The 7,601-nt window shown below is 35.7% G+C and overlaps 1 protein-coding gene across 1 annotated transcript in view; it reads right to left on the bottom strand.

Annotated features, from left to right (window-relative positions):
* Nucleotides 1–21: 21 nt before the first annotated feature.
* The window catches only part of LOC138404507 (DNA repair protein Rad60-like), a 13,564-nt gene continuing 5,984 nt past the window's right edge, over nt 22–7,601 (bottom strand). Inside the window, exons 2-3 of the mRNA XM_069508696.1 lie at nt 3,822–4,528; nt 22–2,258 (exon numbers count right to left, since the gene is read on the bottom strand). The gene's annotated coding sequence lies outside the window, so the exon portion shown is untranslated. The remainder of the gene's footprint in view (nt 2,259–3,821; nt 4,529–7,601) is intronic.

Raw genomic sequence — 7,601 nt, 5'->3', positions numbered from 1 at the left:
GTATGGACGAAAATGGAGTAGTAGATTAAAACGCTTTATTTCAATACAATTACTTTTATTTTTTATTTTTTAGGTAAATATAGTAGGTACAAAAAATAATATACAATTCGGGAACAAAGACAGTTATTGTAGGTCACTTAATCTACGTAGGTTTCTACTTAAAATGAAAAATTATTATTAAAATAGGTAATAAATAGACTTGACTTAGATCACATGGTGAATAAGAACAATTTTTTTTCCTCGATCTACGATTACAATGGATGGCGTATAGATGTTTCATCAGTAAAATTCGTATGGTGCTTATTTGATCGTACACAATTATAATATAACACAAAACTAAAACGTAGTGATTATAAATAAAATAAAATAACAAACATTAAAAAAAAATATACTCTTTGCGCAAAATAATAATGCGTAAAAAATGACTTCTCACGCGCCATTTTAACCTTATGTGTCAAATGTCATGTCAAATAAGTAATGTCAAAAGTACGATTTTAGTCCCTATTTAAAAGGTGAACCGTACTTTTTGACGTGACTGTTGATCCATAGAGTTAAAATGCGTGAAAAGTAATTTTGTACAGACTATATCTTGAGGCAAACCTCTCTATCACTCAGATGTATTAGTGTACAACCGAATATGCACCACTATACGAATTACCTCACCCTTTTTAACAGCCTGTTTTAGTTGCTGCTACTAACCCCTACATACCCTACCGTGTGGTACGTGGGCCGTTTTTGTCAACAAGCACGTCTCTGTACATAAGTATCTAACCTCTAAGGTAAATATGAACCTCTTTTAGTAATAAATATAATAATAGTACTAATTTATTTTTGATGTGGTCTTGCACGTCTTGCATGTTCCATCGCTAATAAGTATGTATGTTCACATTAGTTCTTTGACAGAATTTTTCTAGTTTCCTGGATTGTGGTTGATTTTCTTATTTAATGTATTAGAGGATTTAAGTTTCTATAAATCCCATGGTAACTTTAATTATCTAGGGCAAAAAGTAGCCTAGTTATTTAATCGAATTTTATATCAAATGAAAGATTGTATAAAATAAGCTTTTATCTTCTAAATATATAAAATTCAAAGTCCTGACTATTAATAATATACTAGTCTAGTCTAGTGACTAGTCCTATTAATATCTAAAGCACTCGAGTATTTCTTTGTGAATATATTTTTTAACATTTTTGAAAACCTGTACGCGATCTCCCCCCCAGTGAAAGGAATTACAGCATATAACCTTTTTTCTTTTTAGCACCTAATCTTCACAATCCAATAAGTCCCCACGACGCTCGAGTAAATCCCTATTTAGCCTCTTGGGCTACTATTAGTCACTGGTGCAGGAAACTATCGGATCGTATTGTGGCCTCCCAAGAATGCGTTTGGGCGCAGATCGAGCTTTAAAATTAGGAACGGGTTCTTTTTAATAACTTCTGTCAATTGAAATGGCTCGGGCACTGTAAGTGGTTTTCTTTAAATCTGCGGCAAGTTTTAGGCCCTTCAATTACTGATCTGGATATGGGACTGGCTTTGAATTTATGTTTGCTGATTTCTTCTATTTCCAATTCTTGTTTCTCCTTTTGGAATAAAATGTGAGGTGAACGGGCCCGATCTTTACATCTAAGTTTGGGTGATTGAGGGCAAGTGAGGCCATGAAGGACAAATTGTGCTTGTCCCCCAAACTTGCACCCAAACTCAAATGTAAGGATCATCTCAGAAGAAGGAACGGGCCCGCCCGTTCTAATTTTTTTTCACGGCCCATCCGTTCAACCGATTTTGATGAAATTTGGTATAGATATAGCTTGCATCCAGGGAAAGGACATAGGCTACTTTTTATCCCGGAAAATCAAAGTTTCCACGGGATTTTTAAAAACCTAAATCCACGCGGACAAAGTCGCGTGCATCATCTAGTACAATATAAATTAAGCCGCATGGCTTACCCTACTTAATTTATATTATTTATTAGGTAAAGATAAGGTAGAAATGTAAAAGACAATATTCCCATATTCCCGTCAATATATATATATATATATATATTATATAATGAATACAGTTTTTTTCTGTGATCGATTTGTCCAATGACAAACATACATCGCTTACAAGTATGAAATCGGTCAGGCGTATTCCTCTGAGAGCGGTAAATGGATTCAGCTATGGACGAAAACTTAGTTTTCGATTGCTCCGGCATCTTCTCTTTGGCTCCACTATAGAAAGGTTCACCACTATTTATTCACGAATATTATACTATATATAGCTCAAAGCTCAATTACCACTCACTCACTGACTGACTGACTCATTGACATAATTGTTCTCCTAGAAAGAGATAGAAAATGATATAATAATGTATGGGAGATATGTTCAGAAGTGGGATTCGAGTAGGGAAAAATTATGACATTTCAGAAAAACAAGATGGCGGCCGACCTGACTTTTGTAACTTTTTTGTTTTCCAACCGATTTTGTTACAACTTGCAACTATTGAAGATATTAGTAAACAATTTTAAGAAAAAGTGTAAAAAATTGGAAAAACAAGATGGCGGCCGAGATTTTCAAAAAATTTCCTCCTGTAAAATTTTGTATGAAACTTTTTTTTTTTCACTAATACTTTCGTACAGAAGACAAAGATTCCTTTAGGGCAACATATGGAGGGAGCTGATGATTGAGGATTTCGGAGACGGGTGAAGGGTACGCTCGAGGTATTGAAGATAGGTGGGAGGTGCTCGACCAAATGTCATTCGAAACCTCATCCAATTGCCAAAAATTTGAAAAAAAAAATCAAAATTCCGAAAAAAAGATGGCCGCCATACAAATTTCATCCGCGTCCATCTCGGAGGGTATGAAAGATGGAAGAGTGGTTTCATGGCAAAAGATGATCAGGATCCGAAGGTCTACTCGATGGATGAAAAAAAATTCAAAATGGCGGAATTTTTTTTTTCATAAAAAATGTATGACTTTTTTTAAATTGTTCAAAATGGCCATTATAGACCTCGAGAGCTGCTTTAGCAGCTCGAGCAGCGAGCAAAATACTAGTTATTATACTATATATAGCTCAATTACCACTGACTGACTGACTCATTGACATAATTGTTCTCCTAGAAAGAGACAGAAAATGATATAATAATGTATGGGAGATATGTTCAGAAGTGGGATTCGAGTAGGGAAAAATTATGACATTTCAGAAAAACAAGATGGCGGCCGACCTGACTTTTGTAACTTTTTTGTTTTCCAACCGATTTTGTTTAAACTTGCAGCTCTTGCAGATATTAGTAAACGATTTTTAGAAAAAGTATAAAAAATTGGAAAAACAAGATGGCGGCCGAGATTTTCAAAAAATTTCCTCCTGTAAAATTTTGTATGAAACATTTTTTTTCACTAATACTTTCGTACAGAAGACAAAGATTCCTTTAGGGCAACATATGGAGGGAGCTGATGATTGACGATTTCGGAGACGGGTGAAGGGCACGCTTAGGGTATTGAAGATAGGTGGGAGGTGCTCGACCGAATGTCATTCGAAACCTCATCCAATTGCCAAAAATTTGATTTTTTTTTTTAAATTCCGAAAAAAAGATGGCCGCCATACAAATTTCATCCGCGTCCATCTCGGAGGGTACGAAAGATGGAAGAGTGGTTTCTTGGCAAAAGATGATCAGGATCCAAAGGTCTATTCGATGACTTGAAAAAAAATTCAAAATGGCGGAATTTATTTTTTCATACAAAATTTTTTATTATTCAAAATGGCGATTATAGACCTCGAGAGCTGCTTTAGCAGCTCGAGCAGCGAGCAAAATACTAGTTATACTATATATAGCTCAATTACCACTCACTCACTCACTGACTGACTCATTGACATAATTGTTCTCCTAGAAAGAGACAGAAAATGATATAATAATGTATGGGAGATATGTTCAGAAGTGGGATTCGACTAGGGAAAAATTATGACATTTCAGAAAAACAAGATGGCGGCCGACCTGACTTTTGTAACTTTTTTGTTTTCCAACCGATTTTGTTACAACTTGCAACAATTGAAGATGTTAGCAAACGATTTTTAGAAAAAGTGTAAAAAATTGGAAAAACAAGATGGCGGCCGAGATATTCCCAAAATTTTCTCCTGTAAAATTTTGTATGAAACTTTTTTTTTCACTTACGGTTTCATATAGAAGACAAAGATTCCTTTTGGGCAACATATGGAGAGAGCTGATGATTGAGGGTTTCGGAGACGGGTGAAGGGCACGCTCAAGGTATTGAAGATAGGTGGGAGGTGCTCGACCAAATGTCATTCGAAACCTCATCCAATTGCCAAAAATTTGAAAAAAAATTTAAAATTGTGAAAAAAAGATGGCCGCCATACAAATTTCATCGGCGTCCATCTCGAAGGGTATGAAAGATGGAAGAGTAGTTTCTTGGCAAGAGATGATCAGGGTCCAAAGGTCTACTCGATGGATGGAAAAAAAATTCAAAATGGCGGAATTTATTTTTTCATACAAAATTTAAAACTTTTTTTATTTATTCAAAATGGCGATTATAGACCTCGAGAGCTGCTTTAGCAGCTCGAGCAGCGAGCAAAATACTAGTTATACTATATATAGCTCAATTACCACTCACTCACTCACTGATTGACATAATTGTTCTCCTAGAAAGAGATAGAAAATGATATAATAATGTATGGGAGATATGTTCAGAAGTGGGATTCGACTAGGGAAAAATTATGACATTTCAGAAAAACAAGATGGCGGCCGACCTGACTTTTGTAACTTTTTTGTTTTCCAACCGATTTTGTTACAACTTGCAACTATTGAAGATATTAGTAAACAATTTTTAGAAAATGTGAAAAAAATTGGAAAAACAAGATGGCGGCCGAGATATTCAAAAAATTTCCTCCTGTAAAATTTTGTATGAAACTTTTTTTTTTCACTTATGGTTTCATATAGAAGACAAAGATTCCTTATGGGCAACATATGGAGGGAGCTGATGATTGAGGATTTCGGAGACGGGTGAAGGGCACGCTCAAGGTATTGAAGATAGGTGGGAGGTGCTCGAGCAAATGTCATTCGAAACCTCATCCAATTGACAAAAATTTGAAAAAAAATTTAAAATTCCGAAAAAAAGATGGCCGCCATACAAATTTCATCCGCGTCCAGCTCGGAGGGCATGAAAGATGGAAGAGTGGTTTCTTGGCAAGAGATGATCAGGGTCCAAAGGTCTACTCGATGGATAGAAAAAAAAATTCAAAATGGCGGAATTTTTTTTTTCATACAAAATTTTTTATTATTCAAAATGGCCATTATAGACCTCGAGAGCTGCTTTAGCAGCTCGAGCAGCGAGCAAAATACTAGTTATACTATATATAGCTCAATTACCACTCACTCACTGATTGACATAATTGTTCTCCTAGAAAGAGATAGAAAATGATATAATAATGTATGGGAGATATGTTCAGAAGTGGGATTCGAGTAGGGAAAAATTATGACATTTCAGAAAAACAAGATGGCGGCCGACCTGACTTTTGTAACTTTTTTGTTTTCCAACCGATTTTGTTACAACTTGCAACAATTGAAGATATTAGTAAACAATTTTTAGAAAAAGTGAAAAATATTGAAAAAACAAGATGGCGGCCGAGATTTTCAAAAAATTTCCTCCTGTAAAATTTTGTATGAAACTTTTTTTTTTCACTAATACTTTCATATAGAAGACAAAGATTCCTTTAGGGCAACATATGGAGGGAGCTGATGATTGAGGATTTCGGAGACGGGTGAAGGGCACGCTCGAGGTATTGAAGATAGGTGGGAGGTGCTCGACCAAATGTCATTCGAAACCTCGTCCAATTGCCAAAAATTTGAAATTTTTTTTAAAATTCCGAAAAAAAGATGGCCGCCATACAAATTTCATCGGCGTCCAGCTCGGAGGGCATGAAAGATGGAAGAGTGGTTTCTTGGCAAAAGATGATCAGGATCCGAAGGTCTATTTGATGACTTGAAAAAAAATTCAAAATGGCGGAATTTATTTTTTCCGCGGACTCACTCATTGACATAATTGTTCTCCTAGAAAGAGACAGAAAATGATATAACAATGTATGGGAGATATGTTCAGGAGTGGGATTCGAGTAGGGAAAAATTATGACATTTCAGAAAAACAAGATGGCGGCCGACCTGACTTTTGTAACTTTTTTGTTTTCCAACCGATTTCGTTACAACTTGGAACAATTACAGATATTAGTAAACAATTTTTAAAAAAAGTGTAAAAAATTGGAAAAACAAGATGGCGGCCGAGATTTTCAAAAAACTCCCTCCTGTAAAATTTTGTATGAAACTTTTTTTTTTCACTAATACTTTCGTACAGAAGACAAAGATTTCTTTCAGGCAACATATGGAGGGAGCTGATGATTGAGGATTTCGGAGACGGGTGAAGGGCACGCTCGAGGTATTGAAGATAGGTGGGAGGTGCTCGACCAAATGTCATTCGAAACCTCATCCAATTGCCAAAAATTGGAAAAAAAATTCAAAATTGTGAAAAAAAGATGGCCGCCATACAAATTTCATCGGCGTCCATCTCGGAGGGTATGAAAGATGGAAGAGTGGTTTCTTGGCAAGAGATGATCAGGATCCAAAGGTCTACTCGATGGATGGAAAAAAAATTCAAAATGGCGGAATTTTTTTTTTCATACAAAATTTTTTATTATTCAAAATGGCGATTATAGACCTCGAGAGCTGCTTTAGCAGCTCGAGCAGCGAGCAAAATACTAGTTATACTATATATAGCTCAATTACCACTCACTCACTGATTGACATAATTGTTCTCCTAGAAAGAGATAGAAAATGATATAATAATGTATGGGATAGATGTTCAGAAGTGGGATTCGACTAGGGAAAAATTATGACATTTCAGAAAACAAGATGGCGGCCGACCTGACTTTGTAACTTTTTTGTTTTCCAACCGATTTTGTTACAACTTGCAACAATTGAAGATATTAGTAAACGGTTTTTAGAAAAGTGAAAAAATTTGAAAACAAGATGGCGGCCGAGATTTTCAAAAAATTCCCTCCTGTAAAATTTTGTATGAAACTTTTTTTTTTCACTTATGGTTTCATATAGAAGACAAAGATTCCTTTAGGGCAACACATGGAGGGAGCTGATGATTGAGGATTTCGGAGACGGGTGAAGGGCACGCTCGAGGTATTGAAGATAGGTGGGAGGTGCTCGAGCAAATGTCATTCGAAACCTCATCCAATTGCCAAAAATTTGAAAAAAAATTTAAAATTCCGAAAAAAAGATGGCCGCCATACAAATTTCATCCGCGGTCCATCTCGGAGGGTATGAAAGATGGAAGAGTAGTTTCTTGGCAAGAGATGATCAGGATCCGAAGGTCTACTCGATGACTTGAAAAAAAATTCAAAATGGCGGAATTTATTTTTTCATACAAAAATTTTTATTATTCAAAATGGCGATTATAGACCTCGAGAGCTGCTTTAGCAGCTCGAGCAGCGAGCAAAATACTAGTTATACTATATATAGCTCAATATAGCTCAATTACCACTCACTCACTGACTGACTCATTGACATAATTGTTCTCCTAGAAAGAGATAGAAAATGATATAATAATGTAT

This window comes from Maniola hyperantus, chromosome Z (genome assembly GCF_902806685.2).
Source record: "Maniola hyperantus chromosome Z, iAphHyp1.2, whole genome shotgun sequence".
NCBI classification, from domain to species: Eukaryota; Metazoa; Arthropoda; class Insecta; order Lepidoptera; family Nymphalidae; genus Maniola; species Maniola hyperantus.
This window is presented reverse-complemented; position numbering and strand designations above follow the sequence as displayed.